Source organism: Macaca thibetana, chromosome 19, assembly GCF_024542745.1.
Source record: "Macaca thibetana thibetana isolate TM-01 chromosome 19, ASM2454274v1, whole genome shotgun sequence".
Lineage (NCBI taxonomy): Eukaryota > Metazoa > Chordata > Mammalia > Primates > Cercopithecidae > Macaca > Macaca thibetana.
This window is the reverse complement of record NC_065596.1, coordinates 10,821,080-10,839,638: the sequence shown is the minus strand read 5'-3', so window position 1 is coordinate 10,839,638 and position 18,559 is coordinate 10,821,080. Positions and strand designations below refer to the sequence as shown.

The 18,559-nt window shown below is 45.9% G+C and overlaps 2 protein-coding genes across 42 annotated transcripts in view; both read left to right on the top strand.

Moving 5' to 3' along the window:
* Nucleotides 1-18,559, top strand: part of C19H19orf53 (chromosome 19 C19orf53 homolog) — a 542,027-nt gene that overhangs the window by 428,642 nt on the left and 94,826 nt on the right. The window contains exon 1 of one of the 41 annotated variants that reach the window (XM_050770961.1): nucleotides 4,828-4,831. The exons of the other annotated variants lie outside the window; for them this stretch is intronic. The gene's annotated coding sequence lies outside the window, so the exon portion shown is untranslated. Of the gene's footprint in view, nucleotides 1-4,827; nucleotides 4,832-18,559 lie in introns of those variants that run through there. 41 annotated transcript variants of the gene reach the window in all.
* Nucleotides 1-18,559, top strand: part of YJU2B (YJU2 splicing factor homolog B) — a 595,535-nt gene that overhangs the window by 497,834 nt on the left and 79,142 nt on the right. The gene's annotated exons all lie outside the window — the stretch shown is intronic.

Sequence of the window (18,559 nt, the reverse complement as noted above, 5' to 3'; positions counted from 1 at the left end):
CTCTAAAAGGCCCTTAATTCAGCCAGGCACAGTGGCTCACACCTGTAATCCCAGCACTTTGGGAGGCCGAGGCGGGTGGATCACCTAAGGTCTGGAGTTCGAGACCAGCCCTGCCAACATGGTGAAACCCCGTCTGCATTAAAAATACAAAAATTAGCCAGGTGTGGTGGCACATGCCTGTTATCCTAGCTACTCAGGAGGCTGAGGTAGGAGGATCGCTTGAACCTGGGAAGCAGAGGTTGCAGTGAGCCAAGATGGCGCCACTGTACTGCAGCCTGGGCAAAAGAGTGTGACTGTGTCTCAAAAAACAAAAACAACAAAAGGCCCACAATTCAAACATCTGGTGTCCATTTAGGAAGCCAGTTGGTCATAGCTGGGAAGGTTGTCTCCCATTCAATCGTAGGGTCTTTCCAAGTGCACATCCCCTACAAGGACACAGCCATAAAGAATACACGAACAAAGTAAAAGAGAATCCTGGGAAAATCTTTCATTTTTAACAATATTTATTTCATTATAGAAGTAACACATACCATTGGTTAAAAACTTGAAGATGGGCAGGGCTTGGTGGCTCACACCTGTAATCCCAGCACTTCAGGAGGCCGAGGCAGGTGGAACACATGAGGTCAGGAGTTCAAGACCAGTCTGGCCAACAGTGAAACCCTGTGTCTACTAAAAATACAAATATTAGCCCAGTGTGGTGGCACACACCTGTAGTCCCAGCTACTCAGGAGGGTGAGGTGGGAGAATCGCTTGAACCCAGGAGGCAGAGGTTGCAGTGAGCCGAGATCGGGTCATTGCACTCCAACCTGGGCAACAGAACGAGACTCCATCTCAAAACAAGGAACAACTTGAAGACACAGACAAATAAAATCACCCATTGCGGTAAATAGATAGTTTGGGGTTTTTTTGGTTTTGTTGTTGTTGTTGTTGTTGTTGTTGTTGTTTCAGAGACAGGGTCTTGCTCTGTCACCCAGGCTGGAGTGCGATGGCGCACTCTTGGCTCACTGCAACCCCCACCTCCTGGGCTCAAGAAATCATCCCACTTCAGCCCCCCAAGTAGCTGGGATTACAGGTGCATGCTACCATGCCTGGCTAATTTTTTTTTTTGAGATGGGTCTCGCTCTGTCACCCAGGCTGGAGTGCAGTGGCACGATCTCGGCTCACTGCAAGCTCCGCCTCCCGGGTTCACACCATTCTCCTGCCTCAGCCTCCTGAGTAGCTGGGACTACAGGCACCCGCCACCACGCCTGGCTAATTTTTTGTATTTTTAGTAGAGACGGGGTTTCACCGTGTTAGTCAGGATGGTCTCGATCTCCTGACCTCGTGATCCACCCGCCTCGGCCTCCCAAAGTGCTGGGATTACAGGCTTGAGCCGCCACGCCCGGCCTTTTTTTTTTTTTTTTTTTTTTTTTTCTTGTCCTACGGAACTAAACTCCAAACAAAGTGAAATAAAGTTGGAGAGAACTTTAACCTCGCTGCCATGGAAACCACATTTCTCACTCATGGGGCAAGGAGGCTTTATGTGAGGATTTCCTGAGTTGATAAGGTATCTGGACATTGGCAATTCCAGGTATGTGATTGACAAGCAGGAAATCATAAGGATTGACTAGCCGAGGAAGGGAAGCTTGGGATAAAAAAAATTGCTTCTTTGAAGACAGGCATTTTCTACCCCTTCGTTCTAAACCAGGGCTCCTGGCTGGGCCCAGTGGCTCACGCCTGTAGTCCCAGCACTTTGGGAGGCTGAGGCAGGTGGACCACCTGGGGGGTCAGGAGTTCAAGACCACCCTGGCCAACATGGCAAAACCCTGTCTCTACTGAAAATACAAAAAATTAGCCAGGCGTGGTGGCAGGTGCCTATAATTTCAGCTACTTGGGAGGCTGAGGCAGGAGAATTGCTTGAACCCAGGAGGCAGAGGTTGTAGTGTGCCAAGATCGAGTCATTGCACTCCAGCCTGGGCAACAGAGCGAGACTCCATCTCAAAAAATGAAGAAACAAACAAACAAAAAAAGATTCTCATAAGGAGCACACATCCTAGATCCCTCGCATGTGAAGTTCACAATAGGATTCGTGCTCCTATGAGAATCTAATGCTGCCGCTGATCTGACAGGAGGCGGAGCTCAGGCGGTAATGTAAGCAATGGGGAGCAGCTATAAATACAGATGAAGCTTCGCTCATTCGCCTGCCCCTCACCTCCTGCTGTGTGGCCCAGTTTCCAACAGGCCACTGGTACTGGATTGGGAACCCCTGGTGTACAGGTGGCAGTGACCACCTCTCAGCCACAGTGTGACCCCACAGAATTTGTGCTGCTTCCTCTAAACACAAAAATTAGAACTCCCCAGGGGAAACGTTCTTGGGTAATGCCCTGAACCCCAATAAGGGCCTTGGCCTCCAGGTCCCCCCGCCTCACACTTCCCCATCTTCTGGTTGATCTGGCGTGTCCCAAATGGCTCCCCTCTTCCGATCGCCCTGCAAGGCACTCTGTCCTCCTCTCTCTGGGATTTGTGAGTAATAAAACTGCTTCTGTTATCTGTTATTTCATGCGTTTTGTTGAGTTGCCTTTTTTTTTTTTTTTTTTTTTTTTTTTTTTTGAGACTGAGTCTCACTCCGTCATCCAGGCTGGAGTGCAGTGGCGCGATCTCGGCTCACGGCAACCTCCGCCTCCTGGGTTCAAGCGAATTCTCGTGCTTCAGCCTCCTGAGTAGCTGGGATTATAGGTGCGCACCACCACGATGCCTGGGGGGCAAGATCATTCGAGAAACTTTACATCTTGTAGGGCTGGCCATGACTGCAGGAGGGTTTCCTTCCGCCAGTTTAGTTACGCAGCAGGAGGTGCTTGGTGTGTCTCCCCAATGTAGTCTTACCCTATGCCATCTGAGCCCCAAAGCAATGTGCCCTGGGCCTTTAGTCTCTCAAAGTCTTAAGAAAGCAGCTTTCTCGGCCGGGCGCGGTGGCTCACGCCTGTAATACCAGTACTTTGGGAGGCCGAGGCGGGCGGATCACGAGGTCAGGAGATTGAGACCATCCTGACTAACACGGTGAAACCCCGTCTCTACTAAAAATGCAAAAAATTAGCCGGGCGTGGTGGTGGGCGCCTGTAGTACCAGCTACTTGGGAGGCTGAGGCAGGAGAATGGCAGGAACCTGGGAGGTGGAGCTTGCAGTGAGCCAAGATTGTGCCACTGCACTCCATCCTGGGTGACTGAGTGAGACTCCGTCTCAAAAAAAAAAAAGCAGCTTTCTCTTCATCTCTATGTCGTCTCCAAACTCGTTCAAAAATGCTGCTGGGCTACTCGGGAGGCTGAGTCAGGAGAATCACTTGAACCCAGGAGGCGGAGGTTGCAGCGAGCTGAGATGGTGCCATTGCACTCCAGCCTGGGTGACAGAGTAAGACTCTTTCTCAAAAAAAAAAAAAAAAAAAAAAATGCGCCAGCACAAGCATCCAAACCAACCGTCACTTTTCTCCATAGCCTACAGGATACAAGTACAAAATAACATCTCCCTCCACCTTCAAATGAAACCCAAAAGCCCTCGTGGGAAGACGCACAGCATGCGGGATTCCCACCACCAGGCGCCTAGCATCTGAGATCGATGAATGCTAAGGACAGGAATCACACTCACGTCAGGAGGCACCAACAAGTCTTGACAGCAGCCTTTAGTAAAACCTGGGGATGAGAACTTTCATTTTGCGAGTTTTCCTTTTTTCTGTGGATTGCATTGTCTTTACTGCCTTGTTTGCTTTCTCTCTACATCCTTGTGAAGCGAAGTTTCTTTAGAAAAATTCCAGCTGGCCGGGCACGGTGGTTCATGCCTGTAATCCCAGCACTTTGGGAGACCGAGGCGGGTGGATCATTTGAGGTCAGGAGTTTGAGACCACCCTGGCCAACGTGGTGAAATCTCTGTCTCAATAAAAATACAAAACTTAGCAGGCATGGTAATCCCAGCTACTCAGGAGGCTGAGATGTGAGGATCGCTTGAGTCTGGGAGGTTGAGGCTGCTGTGAGCCAGATCACACCACTGCACTCCAGCCTGGGAAACAGAGGGAGACACTGTTCAAGGCCTACCTTTTTTTTTTTTTTTTTTTTTTTTTGAGATGGAGTCTTGCTCTATCACCCAGGCTGGAGTTCAGTGGCAACCTCTGCCTCCCAGGTTCAAGCCATCCTCCCATCTCAGTCTCCCAAGTAGCTGGGACTATAGGTGACACCACCACGCCCCACTAATTTTTTTTTTTTTTTTAATTTGTAGAGACAAGGTCTCACTATATTACCCAGGCTGGTCTCAAACTCCTGGATTCAAGTGATTCAGCCTGCCTTGGCCTCCCAAAGTGCTGGATTGCAGGCGTGAGCCAGCACACCCTCCCCTGCTTTAGTTCTTGAAAGAGACTCTCACACATTGGCTTCAGGCTCAGCTGGATCCAGGTCCCTGAACAGTCTCAGGAATCTAGAACCTGTCTCTTTCATTTATATATTTATTAGAGACAGGGTCTCACTCTGTCACCGAGGCTGGAGTGCAGTGGCACAATCATGGTTCACTGCAACCTCGGTTTCCTGGGCTCAAGTGATCCTCCTACTTCAGCCTCCCAAGTAGCTGGGACCACAGGTGTGTGCCACCATGCCTGGCTTAATTTTTTATTTACTTATTTATTTACTTATTGTGAGACAGTCTCGCTCTGTCATTGCCCAGGCTGGAATGCAGTGGTGTGATCTCGGCTGACTGCAACCTCCGCCTCCCGGATGCAAGCAATTCTCCAGCCTCAGCCTCCCGAGTAGCTGGAATTACAGGTGCGCACCATCATACCCAGCTAATTTTTGTATATTTTTAGTAGAGACGGGGGTTTCACCATGTTGGCCAGGCTGGTCTTGAACTCCTGACCTCAGGTGATCCACCCACCTCGGCCTCAAAAAGTGCTGGGATTACAGGTAGCAGCCATCACGCCCGGCCTATTTTTTAATTTTTCAGACAGTCTCACTCTGTCACCCAGGCTGGAGTGCAGTGGCACAATCTTGGCTCACTGCAACCTCCGCCTCCCAGGTTCAAGTGATTGTCCTGCCTCAGGCTCCCAAGTAGCTAAGACTACAGGCATGTGCCACCATGCCTAGCTAATTTTTTTAATATTTTTAGGGAGACAGGGTTTCACCATGTTGATTAGGCTGGTCTCAAACTCCTGACCTCAAATGATCCACCCACCTCAGTCTCCCAAAGTGCTGGGATTACAGGCATGAACCACTGTGCCCGGCCAATATTTTATTTTTTGGAGAGACACAGTCTCACTACATTGCCCACTAATCTCGAACTCCTGGCCTCAGGCGATCCTCCCGCCTTGGCTTCCCAAAGTGTTGGGATTACAGGCATAAAACACTCCGCCCAACCCCGGTCTTCTTTGTGTCAGCTTCATCAACTGTCAATGCCATTCTCCAAGGTTAGCAATTCTAACAGAAGTCCTGGGATGGCGTCTCATTGGCTTGTCTTGAGATATGTGCTTATGATTGAACTATGAGCAGAGGGATGAGATTGGCCAGTCTGGGTCATGTGCTCCATTTTCTTTCTTTTTTTTTTTTTTTGCGACGGAGTCTTCCTCTGTTGCCCAGGCTGGTGTACAATGGCGTGATCTCAGCTCACTGCAGCCTCTGCCTCCTGGGTTCAAGAGATTCTCCTGCCTCAGCCTCCTGAGGGATTACAGGTACATGCCATCACGCCCGACTAGTTTTTTGGTTGTTGGTGGGTTTTTTTGGTTTTTTTTTTGAGACCTCTGTTGCCCAGGTTGAAGTGCAGTGGTGCAACCTCAGCTTACTGCAACATTCACCTCCCGGGTTCAAGCGATTCTCCCACCTCAGCCTCCCGAGTAGCTGGGACTACAGGCACGCACCACCACACCTAGCTAATTTTTGTATTTTTAGTAGAGATGGGGTTTCACCATGTTGGCCAGGATGGTATCGATCTATTGACATCATGATCCGCCTGCCTCGGCCTCAAGTGCTGGGATTACAGGCTTGAGCCACTGCACCCAGCCCACGCCCAGCTAATTTTTGTATTTTTGGTAGAGACAGGGTTTCACCACGTTGCCCAGGCTGGCCTCGAACTCCCGACCTCAGGTGATCTGCCCACCTCAGCCTTCCAAAGTGCTGGGATTCAGGCGTGAGCCACCGCGCCCGGCCCTACGTACCCCATTCTAAAGCTGGCCCCTTTCCAAGCACAGAGATGCAAATGGAACCATAGCTCCCCCAGGGAAAATCAGAAGAAAGAGGCATGGATGCTGCACCCGCAAATGCAGCTGATACCCAGGCCACCTACGCTAAGCAAGTCATTAAGCTTACTGAAACATAGTGTTCATATATTAAGAATAGAAAGTTACTGTAATTTATTGAGCACTCTATTTTGGTATTCCACCTAGAAGCCTGGCAGACACACAATACCTCACAGCATTGCACACAAGTGTACACTGATAGTATAAATTTCCATAATTTCCTGGAGGAACATTTTGTCTTTGTGTTATCTTGAATTGGCCACGGTTTTCAACCGCTGTTCTTTTTGCCTAGCTAATGATAAATCACTGTTTAGCTTGTTATTAGCAATTTAATTTGTTGTGGGTTGTGTGGCAAATTCTACAGTGTTTAATAATACTCATTTTCATCAGCAGTATTTTTGGCCTATAATTGTTCAATAAATAGACTTTAAGTCATGTATGCATCGAGCAGAAATAGAAATCATCTGTACTCCTATTGCTTAAGCAGATGTACCCACAATTCCTCAACTTTTAGAAGGCTTTTAGGATGACATTCCATTTTTATCAACTACTTGTTTTTCTGCTGGAAAGTGGGAATGGGGATGAAACCTTAATTCCCTCCTAATTGGGCTGTGGGAAAAAATTTAGAGCAGATAACTTAGAGAATTTGGCATACACTGGTTTTAGTACCTTGGAAAGTTTATGTGGTAGAATGGCAGAGTATATGTTTTAAAAACTAATCTGAGGCCGGGGGCGATGGTTCATGTCTGGCACTTTGGGAGGCCGAGGCAGGTGGATCACGAGGCCAGGAGTTTGAGACCAGCCTGGCCAACATGGTGAAACCCCATTTCTACTAAAAATATAAAAAATTAGCCGAATGTGGTGGTATGTACCTGCAATCCCAGCTACTCAGGAGGCTGAGGCAGGAGAATTGCTTGAACCTGGGAGGCGGAGGTTGCAGTGAGCCGAGATCGTGCCATTGCACTCCAGCCTGGACAACAAGAGCAAGACTCCATCTCAAAAAAAAAAAAAAGGTCTTAAATTGTGGACAGTCTTGAAAATTTGATCTAGGACAAAGGTTGGCAAATTTCTTCTAAAATGGACCAGATAATAAATCTTTTTGGTTTTGCAGGCTCTACTGTCTCTGTGACAATAACTCAACCCTGATGCTGCCGTACAAAAATAGCCAGAGGCAATACATACGCAAGTGGGCATGGCAGTGTTCCAAAACATCTTTAATAACCAAAACAGGCAGCCAGCCAAAGGTGGCCCGTGGGCCATAATTTGTGCAACCCTGGTCAAGGAGTTTGGACTTCCTTCCATTGGATCATTGAAGATGTTGCAGATATCAATTTCAGTTGCCAATTTAGAGACTTAAGAGATGGAATCTTATTTTTGTTTTGTGTGGGTTTTTTTTTTTTTTTTTTTTTTTTTTTTTTTTTTTTTTTTTTTTTTTTTTGAGAGCCTCGTACTGTGGCCCAGGCTGGAGCGCAGTGGTGCAATCTCGGCTCACTGCAACCTCCGCCTCCCGGGTTCAAGCGATTCTCCTGCCTCAGCCTCCCGAGCAACTGGGATTACAGATGCCTGCCACCATGCCCAGCTAATTTTTTTTTGTATTTTTACTAGAGACGGGGTTTCACCATGTTGGCCAGGCTGGTCTCAAACTCCTGACCTCATGATCCACCCACCTCGGTCTCCCAAAGTGCTGGGAGTACAGGCGTGAGCCACCTCGCCTGGCCACCTTATTTTTCAAGAACTGAAAGTGATCACTAGTTCAAGTCCTCATTCTTCAAGGGTGGTGAAAAGTTCATCTCAGGTCAACTCGGAGTGCTTTTACCCTTTTCCTTGGTATCTTGGTGCTGCATCTTATTTCCCTGGGGCTTGGATGGTACCTAGACGTGGGAGACAGAAGGGTGCAATAAATTGCCAAGTCATTGCCTCCTCACAATGGCCTCATGGAGGGGTTCCTCAAAATTGTGATGCTTGATTATTGTCTGCCATGAGTTGAACTGCATCCCCCAAAAAGGTATGTTTCACTCTTAACCCCTAGTACCTCAGAATATGACCTGATTAGGGTTATTACAGATGGAATTAGTTAAGATGAGGTTATATCAGAGTATGGCAGGCCCTTAATCCAATATAACTAACGTCCTTTTAAGAAAAGGAGGCTGGGTGCAGTGGCTCACGCCTGTAATCCCAGCACTTTGGGAGGCCGAGGAGGGTGGATCACCTGAGGTCAGGAGTTTAAGACCAGCCTGGCCAACATGGTGAAACCCCGTCTCTACTAAAATAAAAACATTAGCTGGGCTCGGTGGCATGCACCTATAGTCCCATCTACTAGGGGCTGAAGCAGGAGAATCGCTTGAACTAGGGAGGCAGAAGTTGCAGTAAGCTGAGATCACATCACTACACTCCAGCTTGGGTGATAGCACGAGACTCTGTCTCAGAAAAAAGAAAAAGAGAAGAGACATAGAGACACAAGGGAGGAACACCGTGTAACAAGGCAGAGATCCACGTGCTGCAGCTGAAAGCCAAGGAATGCCAAGGTGAGCTGGTGGCAAACCACCAGAAGCCAGGAAGTGGCAAAGAAGCTATCTCCCCTACAGGTTTTAGAGAATGTAGCCCTACAACACCTTGATGTCAGACTTCTAGCCTCCAGAAGTGTGAGGTGATATATTTTGTTGTTTTAAGCACCCAGTTTGTGCTACTTAGTTACAGCAGTCCTTGGAAATGAACACATTGCCCAGTGGTATTCACGGCTAGATCCACTCTTGTTCTCACCACTTCAGATCTCCTAGATGTCCGAGCCACATCCCTCGTCCTAAGTCCATTTTCTTCTTTCAAAGTAATAGAATGGTGACCGGGAACATGGCTGCCCAGATTGACATTTCCCAGCCTTCTCTGCAGTCATATGGAGTCACATGACTGAATTCTCACCAATGGGGTGTGAGAAGAAGTAACATGTTCCACTTCCTGGTCTGAGTCTTAGGACATCATAAGCACTTTCTTCATAGGCTCTTCCTCCTTCCTATTGGCTGGAATTGAGACTTAGTGGGGATCCAGCATTGACCAGGCAGACAAAGCAATGCCACACGACAGGGGATTGTAAACATGGCTACACATTAGAATCTCCTGGGAACTTTTTTTAAAAAAAGAAAAGAAAAAAGATAAAAACCATGTCCAGGCCCTACCCCAGACAAAATAAATCAAAATCTCTGAAGGTGGGGCCCAGGTATCAGTGTTTTTTTACGGCTTCCAGAATGATTCCAAAATGTAGCTACATTGAAAACAATTGCCTTAAAGAAGCATAAATTGAGAACAGGAGACTGGAAACCTGAGTGACTTCCAGGAGCTGACTTGCTAACATGGACCGTTTGTACCAGGTGAGGGACTCTGGCTTCCCCAGAAAACAGACCACTCACATTTATAACATTAACTTCCAAAACAAAAGCAACTTTGATAAACTCAAAAACTGCATATTAGTTTATCCACAACTAAGATGGGGAAGATTTCTTTCTTTTTTTTTTTTTCTTTTTGAAACAGAGTCTTGCTCTGTGGCACAGGCTGGAGTGCGGTGGCACAATCTCGGCTCACTGCAACCTGCACCTCCCGGATTCAAGTGATTCTCCTGTCTCAGCCTCCCAAGTAGCTGGGATTACAGGCAGCCACCACCACGCCCGGTTAATTTTTCCATTTTTAGCAGAGACAGGGTTTTACCATGTTGACCAGGGTGGTCTCGAACTCCTGACTTCAGGTGATCCACCTGCCTCTGCCTCCCAAAGTGCTGAGATGGGGAAGATTTCTGATGGAGCAGAGTTTTATTTCAGGGACTTGGAAGAACTTTTTTTTCTTTTTTTGAGACAGTTTCGCTCTTGTTGCCCAGGCCAGAGTGCAATGGCGCGATCTCGGATCACCGCAACCTCCGCCTTCCGGGTTCAAATATTCTCCTGCCCTCAGCCTCCTGAGTGGCTGAGATTACAGGCATCCACCACCACGCCCGCCTAATTTTTTGTATTTTTAATAAGTTGGCCAGGCTGGTCTCCAACTGCTGACCTTAGGTGATTCACCTGCCTCGGCCTCCCAAAGTGCTGGGATTACAGGCGTGAGCCATTGCACCCAACTGGAAGAATTCTTAATCCCACCCCCGACCATTCCATTCCTCTTACAGTTCATAGAATCTCAGCTCCTCTGTCCTATCTACTTCCATTGCATTTCCAAACAAGTCATTCAATTTTCATTCTTTCTTTTTTTGTTTTTGTTTTGTTTTGTTTTGAGACAGAGTTTCGCTCTGTTGCCCAGGCTGGAGTGCAGTGGTGGGATCTTGGCTACTACAACCTCCGCCTCCTGGGTTCAAGTGATTCTCCTGCCTCAGCCTCCCGAGTAGCTGGGATTACAGGCGTGCGCCACCACACCCGGCTAATTTTTTGTATCTGTAGTAGAGATGGGGTTTCACCATGTTGGCCAGGCTGGTCTCGAACTCCTGACTTCGTGATTCGTCCACCTTGGCCTCCCAAAGTGCTGGGATTATAGGCATGAGCCACCAGGCCCAGCCTCAATTTTCATTATTTCAAATAACATTTATTGAATGCTTACTGTGTACCAGGCATTGTACTGAGCATTTTCTTTGTAATAGTGGATTTAATCCTCACATACTGTGGTGCAGTGGGCATTGTCATTACTACATTCTACAGATAAGAAACTGTGGTTCAGAGGTAAAATTTACCAAGTTCTATCTAGGTCATGGTCTATGCTTTTTAATGAAGTATATTGTCCTATAGTCCTTCTGAATGTTATTAACAAATTTTGTTAATAAAATGTCACATTTTTTTTCCTTAGAGGCAAGGTCTCGATCTGTTACCCAGGCTGGAGTGCAGTGGTGTGATCATAGCTCACTGCCACCTCAAACTCCCAGGATCCCTCCCACTTCAGCATCCCAAATAGCTGAGGTTACAGGCATGCACCACCATGCCAAGCTAATTTTTAAATTTTCTGTAGAGATGGGGTCTCACTGTCTTGCCCAGGTTGGTCTTAAACTCCTGGGCTCAAGCAATCCTCCAGCCTCAGCCTCCCAAGTGCCGGGATTACTGGCATGAACCACCACACCCAGCCAAAATGTCATGTCACATTTTATGTCCCCAATATGCTTTTAGAAATGTTAGCTGCAGGACACATTAAGTATGGAAATCAATGAATTTAAGACTTTAAAAGACTATATAGATAATTTTTAATTTGGCTTCTTTTTTTTTTTTTTTTTTTTTTTTTGAGACAGGGTCTGGCTCTGTCACCCAGGCTGGAGTACAGTAGCATGATCTCAACTCACTGCAACCTACGCCTCCTGGGTTCAAACGATTCTCTTGCCTCAGCCTCCTGAGTAGCTGGGATTACAGGCATGTGCCACCACGCCTGGCTAATTTTTGTATTTTTAGTACAGACGGGGTTTTACTATGTTGGCGAGGCTGGTCTCGAACTCCTGACCTTGTGATCTTCCCGTCTTGGCCTCCCAAAGTGCTGGGGTTACAGGCGTGGGCTACTGCACCTGGCCAATTTGTCTCCTTTCTTAAAGGTGAGAAAACTGAGACTGCATTCACCTATTTGTCATTCATTCAACAAATGCTTACTGGATGTTGACAAGGGCTCGCCATTATTGAGAGCTAACGATGCGTCAGGCACTGTTCTGGACCGTTTTTCAGATATTTATTCTTGAAACCCTCAAACACCCTTATGACGTAGCCAACTAATGGTAATGTCCCTCGTTACGCTATTTCACGGATGAGGAATCCAAGATACAGAAAAGTAAAATCCACGCTAATAGTGGGTGGCAGAGAAAGAATTCAAACACAGGAATCTGATACCACAGGCACAATGCTAGATTAGCTCATAACTTAAAAGTCACCAAACATATGAGAAGCTGCTTTGACTGAAAGACAGAAGAAATAATCAAAAGGAGATGTAAATCCTCTTCCGTTGTCTGCAGATACTGGGATTGTCAGATACAGATGAAGAGTAGCCACAGGAGAAATGACTGGAGAAATGAAAGGTGGCTGGGTGTGGCGGCTCATGCCTGTAATCCCAGCAGGTGGGTCACCTGAGGTCAGGAGTTCGAGACCAGCCTGGCCAACATGATGAAACCCTGTCCCTACTAAAATTACAAACATTAGCCAGGTGTGGTGGTGCACGCCTGTAATCCCAGCTACTCAGGAAGCTGAGGCAGGAGAATTGCTTGAACCTGGAGGCAGAGGTTGCAGTGAGCCGAGATCATGCCACTGCACTTCAGCCTGGGCAACAGAGCAAGACTCTGTCTCAAAAAATAAAAAAGAAAAAAAAAGGAAAGAAAGAAAAAAGAAAGAAATAAAAGAAAGAAAGAAGGCCGATGGAATCGAGACCATCCTGCAGTCATAAAAGTGATCAAACAAGGAGAATGGCAAGACACTTTGGGAGATCCAGCCACTGTAAAACCTAGATGCGTTTCAAAAAAAAATAAAAAATTTAAAAAAATAAAAAAAAAAAGTGATCAAACAACAAGACACTTTGGGGAACAAATAGATGCTTTTCAATATAACTTATACAAATGAAAAATATAGTCACTGAAATAAAAACTCGACTGACAAAAATCAGCTTAAACACAACCCAAGAGGAAATGAATGAACTCAAAGATGTAGCTGAAGAAATAACCTCGAATGTAACACAAAGAGACAAGAGATATAAAATATGAAACAGGCTGGGCACAGTGGCCCACGCCTATAATCTCAGCACTTTGGGAGGCTGAGGCAGGAGGATTGCTTGAGCCCAGGAGTTTGAGACCAGCCTGGGCAAAAAAGTAAGACCTCATTTCTACAAAAAACTAAAAAGAAAAAAAAAAAAAGGTTGGGCATGGTTCATGCACCTATGGTCTCAGCTACACAGGAGGCTGAGGCAGGAGGATTGCTTGAGCCCAGGAGGTCAAGTCTGCAGTGGGCCAAGATCGCACCACTGCACTCCAGCCTGGGTAACAGGGTGAGACCCTGTCTCAAAAAAAAAAATAAGTAAATAAAAATAAAAAATAAAATAAAATATGAAACAGTAAGAGAGATGAAGGATAAGAGTATTAAATTTGGCTGGGTATGGTGGCTCACACCTGTAATGCCAGCACTCTGGAAAGCAGGCCGAGGTGGGTAGATCACATGAGGCCAGGAGTTAGAGACCAGCCTGGCCAACATGGCAAAACCCCTGTCTCTACTAAAAATACAAAAATTAACTGGGCATGGTGGCACATGCCCATAATCTCAGCTACTAAGGAGGCTGAAGCAGGAGAATCACTTAAACCCAGGAGGCAGAGATTGCAGTGAGCCTAGAGCATGCCGCTGCGCTCCAGCCTGGGTAACAGAGCGAGACTCTATCAAAAAAAAAAAAAAAAAATTAAATTCAAGATGCACCTAATCAAACATCCCAAAGGATCAAATAGAGAAAATAGAGGCGAGACAAGATTTAAAGAGATAAGACCTGCAAATTTTCTAAAATTGATGACAAACTGAAGTCCACAACTGAAGATGAACAGATTGAAGATCCAACCAGGATAAATAAAAAGAAATATATGCCTAGGCCCATCTTGGTGAAACGAAACACCAAAGATAGAGAGAAGATCTTAACAGCAGCCAGGAAGAAAGTTTACATCATCTACAAAGCCTGGCCATTTCAACCCAGCTGACTTTCCATCAGTAATAGTGGAAGATGGAAGGCATTGGAATGATACCTTGACATAATTGGAACAAAAGCCATTCTCCCTTCAAGACCCTTGACAGCTTTGGTGCCATGAGGGATGAGGAAGGTCACCAGTGAGGACCACTGGGCTCTGGCATCCAAAAAAGCAGGTCACTCATGGAAAGCACTAGAAGCAGAGACGATAGCAAGGAGACTGCCATTTGGACTTTTTTTTTTTTATGTATTTATTTTTTGAGACAGGATCTCACTGTGTCACCCAGGCTGGAGTGCAGTGGCATAATCTCGGCTCACTGCAATCTCCACCTCCCAGGTTCAAGCGATTCTCCTGCCTCAGCCTCCCCAGTAGTGGGATTACAGGTGCCTGCCACCATGCTGGGTTAATTTTTGGTTTTTTGGGTTTTGTTTGTTTGTTTGTTTGTTTGTTTTTTGAGATGCAGTCTTGCTTTGTCACCCAGGCTGGACTACAATGGCACGATCTCAGCTCACTGCAGCCTCTGCCTCACAGGTTCAAGTGATTCTCCCCACTCAGCCTCCCGAGTAACTGGGATTACAGGCACCTGCAATCACGCCTGGCTAATTTTTGTATTTTTAGTAGAGACAGGGTTTCACCATGTTGGCCGGGCTGATCTCCAACTCCTGACCTCAAGTGATCTGCCCGCCTCGGCCTCCCAGTGTGCTGGGATTACAGGCGTAAGTCACCGTGCCCAGTCTTGCCACTGGGACTTTAAGAGCAGCAAATCTGTTATGAGCAAAGTTTTTCCTGGACACAAATGAAATATCCCCCCGAGAATCCTGCAACCTAGTGTAAGAAGCTTGTAGAGAGGAGATGCTGAGGTCCTCCATGTGGAAAATAATGAGTTATTGAAATTCAGGCATTAATGTTAATGTGACCCCATTTGTATTCAGTCTAATTGGGACTGGACTTTTTTGCTTTTAGGGTCGACTAACTGACCAATAAATTCTAAATTTTGTTTACAAACTTTGGCTCAGGTTAAGCACTGAATCCATTTGTCTCAGATACACTCTATTGCCCAGATAGTAAGTGAATGTATTAGCATATAAATGAGATTCTGAAACAAAGATGTCAAGATATTGAAGAAGCTGGGTGCAGTGGTGCATTCCTGTAGTTCCAGCTACTCAGAAGGCTGAGGTGGGAGGATCACTTGAGCCCAAGAGGTGGACGCTACAATGGGCCGTGACTGCACCACTGCACTTCAGCCTGGGGAACAGAGCCAGACCCTGTCTCAAAAAATAAATAAATAAAAAAAATAAAAACTAAACAAAGAGATTCAGAAAAACAATGGCTGAAATAAGAAACAAGTGTAATAATCTCTCTCACCTAAGAATCCAGAAGGAGGCAGATGGTCTGACACAAGCAGGGGGCTCCACTGCACAAAGTCACCCAGAAACTCAGTTCTTTCTACCTCACTGATCCATTATCTCCAGGATATGTCTTCATCTGTATGCCAATCTGGCTCACCACAGTGTCCTTATTCGAGTCATCATGAAATGGGTAAAGAGAAAAAGTAGACAGCAAGCATTTCTTTTTAAGGAAGCAACACAGAAGTTACATTGTTTTTCCACTCATACTCTATTGCTGGGACCTTGTTCACATGGCCTTATATAGCTGCAAGAGAAGCTGGGAAATGTAGTCTCTAACTGGGCAACCATGGGCCCTGCTGATACTCAAGGGAGTTCTATTCCCAAAAGTAGGAAGTGGAGAGGGATTTCTGGGACAGATGACAATGTCTGCCATGAAGGGACAGGAGATCAAAAAGAGGATGCTACAGTTAACTCACAATTATTTTTAAGAAATAGTAATAATAGCTACCACTTATGTACAATGTACCGGGCACTATTCTAAGCATTTGTATCAACTCCTTTAATCCTCAACTCTCTGAGGTAGTTACTATTATTAATCCCATTTTGTAAATGAGAAAAAGACATAGACTAAATAATGTGACATATGTCTAGTAAGTGGTACAACTAGAATGTTAAAACTCTTTAGTCAAAGCCTTAAGAAAATTCATTTTCAAACAGTGATTTTGGTCAGTGCAGTGGCTTGCACCTGTAATCCCAGCTGTTCAGGAGGCTGAGGTGGGAGGATCACTTGAGGCCAGGAGTTTAAAACCATCCTGGGCAACTTAGCAAGACCCCATCTCTAAAAATAATCTTAAAAATTAGCTGGGCATGGTGACTTGCACCTGTTAGTCCTAGCTACTCAGTAGGCTGAGGCAGGAGGATCACTTTAGTGTAGGAGTTGGATGCTGCAGTGAGTTATGATCATGTCACTGCACTCCAGCCTAGGCAATGGACAAGACCTCATCTCTTAAAAAAAAAAAAAAAAAAAAAAAAAAGTGACTTTGCATTCACCTATAAAGTAATTATTTGAGGAAATGCAAAGAACATTTCTAGGACTATGAAAAAGAAAGCTAGCAAAGCGACTGGTTTCTAGTTTAGTTCAAGGAAGGCAAACCATTTACCAAATAGAGAAAAAAAAATTCTCTCTAGTTATCTCTAAAAGTAACTGCTTTGAGAACATAATCTATTTGCCCTTAGGATGAAGTCAGAGCAATTTCAATCTCAGGATCCAATCTTTCTGCCAAATATGGTCTCTATTACTAACTCCTTTGGCTAGAAATCTTTGGGAGCCAAAGAATATTGCTTTCCTTTCCCTAATATACAGATGCTGAGAGCAAACATTTGTCTCCTGGGAATCTTGGCAGGAAAAAAAATCTAAGATTTTTTTCTTTTTTTTTCTTTTTTTTTTTTTTTGCCACCAAGCTACTTTGGGAATTAAGGTCATTAAAGACTAATAGCAGCTGCTACTTACTTAGCAAATGGAGCTAATCAGCCTTCCACACATGGGAAGTATCTAAATACACCACTGCTGCTAAATCCCAGTCTTGACTGCGTTGATATCCATTCCCCTCCTGACCAGGTAATTAGAAAGAACTGGATAATCACTTTAGCCAAATAGCAGATGCAGTGATATATCACACCTGTCCACAAGCTGTGTCGCAGGATAAGAGGTGGAAAGTGCCTCTGGGCTGAGAAATATCACGATAAAAATGATGCATCATAGAAGCTGAAATTCACAGAGCCAGCCCCTGTGAGAAGTACCTGACACAGGAGCAGTGGAGACTCATAGAGTGGGCATGTTACAGACCCACCAGGTTTGTATGCCTGCTGTGCAGTAACATACGAATCCACCAAGACAACAGGGTTTGCAGCAGAGAAAAGAGTTTAATGATCACAGGGCAGCTGAGTGAGGAGAAAGGAGGAATCCCCAAATCTGTCTCCCCAAGGAGTTCTGAGCTGGGGTTTTAAGAGGATCATGGAGGGCAAGGACTGGAAAATGGAGTCTGATTGGTTGGGGTAAGGAGGATGAAATCATCAAGATATGGAAACTCCATTCTTTGGTAAGTCAGCTCTTTGTGGGGTCCTTCAGACCAGTTGACATCAGTAGTTTCACTGGCCAGGCACGGTGGCTCACACCTGTAATCCCAGCACTTTGGGAGGCCAAGGCATGCGGATCACCTGAGGTCAGGAGTTCGAGACCAGCCTGACCAACATGGAGAAACCCCATCTCTACTAAAAATACAAAATTAGCCAGGTGTGGTGGTGCGTACCTGTAGTCCCAGCTACTCAGGAGGCTGAGGCAGGAGAATCGCTTGAACCCGGGAGGCGGAGGCTGTGATGAGCTGAGATCACGCCATTGCACTCCAACCAGGGCAACAAGAGCAAAACTCCATCTCAAAAAAATAAGAGATAGTAGTTTCACCAATATGCAGGGTCTGAAAAAAACATCTCAAATAGAAAATTTAATGCCTCACAATGCTTAGGATGACATCTATAGAGCAGTTAAGGGAAACTATAATCTTGTAACAGGGTCTACATGATTCTGATGCAATAGGAAGCAAACAGCTATAAGGAAGCAGGCCAGAGAGCAAGGTGACTTAATGGTTAACACTGAATGTGCTACAAGCTTGGCTTATTTTCACTTCTCCCCCTCCCTTTCTCCCTGATTAATTTTATAAAGTTTATAGGACGATTTCAGGCACAGGGATGCCTGGTTGGAAACTACGTCTCCCAGCCTCTCTTGGGGCTGGGTGTAACCAGATGAGTAAGGTCTTGCTGATGCAGGGCAGGTTCTTGGCTTTGCTCAAGAAGGAATTCAAGATTGAGCCGGTGGTTGGAGAAAGCAGCTTTACTGAGGTAGCAGCAGTGTTGCAGCTCTGTGACTACTCCTGCTTCCCATAGGCATTGCACCAAGAGTAGTAATGATTTGTGGTCATACATATACCCACTTTTAATACATGCTAGTTAAGAGCCAGATTATTCAGAAATAGCTAGGAAATGGACGGTAACTTTGGGTGTTGCCATGGCAAGCGGCGGTAGTTTGGGGTGTTGCCATGGCGATGGTAAACTCTCATGGTGCTGGTGGAAGTGTCTTATGGTGATGGGCAACAAAGAGGTGCTTTTGGTGCCTTTAATCTGGTCCAGAGATGAGTCCTGCCTGTCTCCTTTCTTATTGCCAATGAAATGTGAGCCAAAGTGATGAGTTGCTTGCCCAAGTACTGGGACATAGATGTGCCTGAGACCCAGCATCAATCTGTTAGATGAGGACAATGCCCTAAG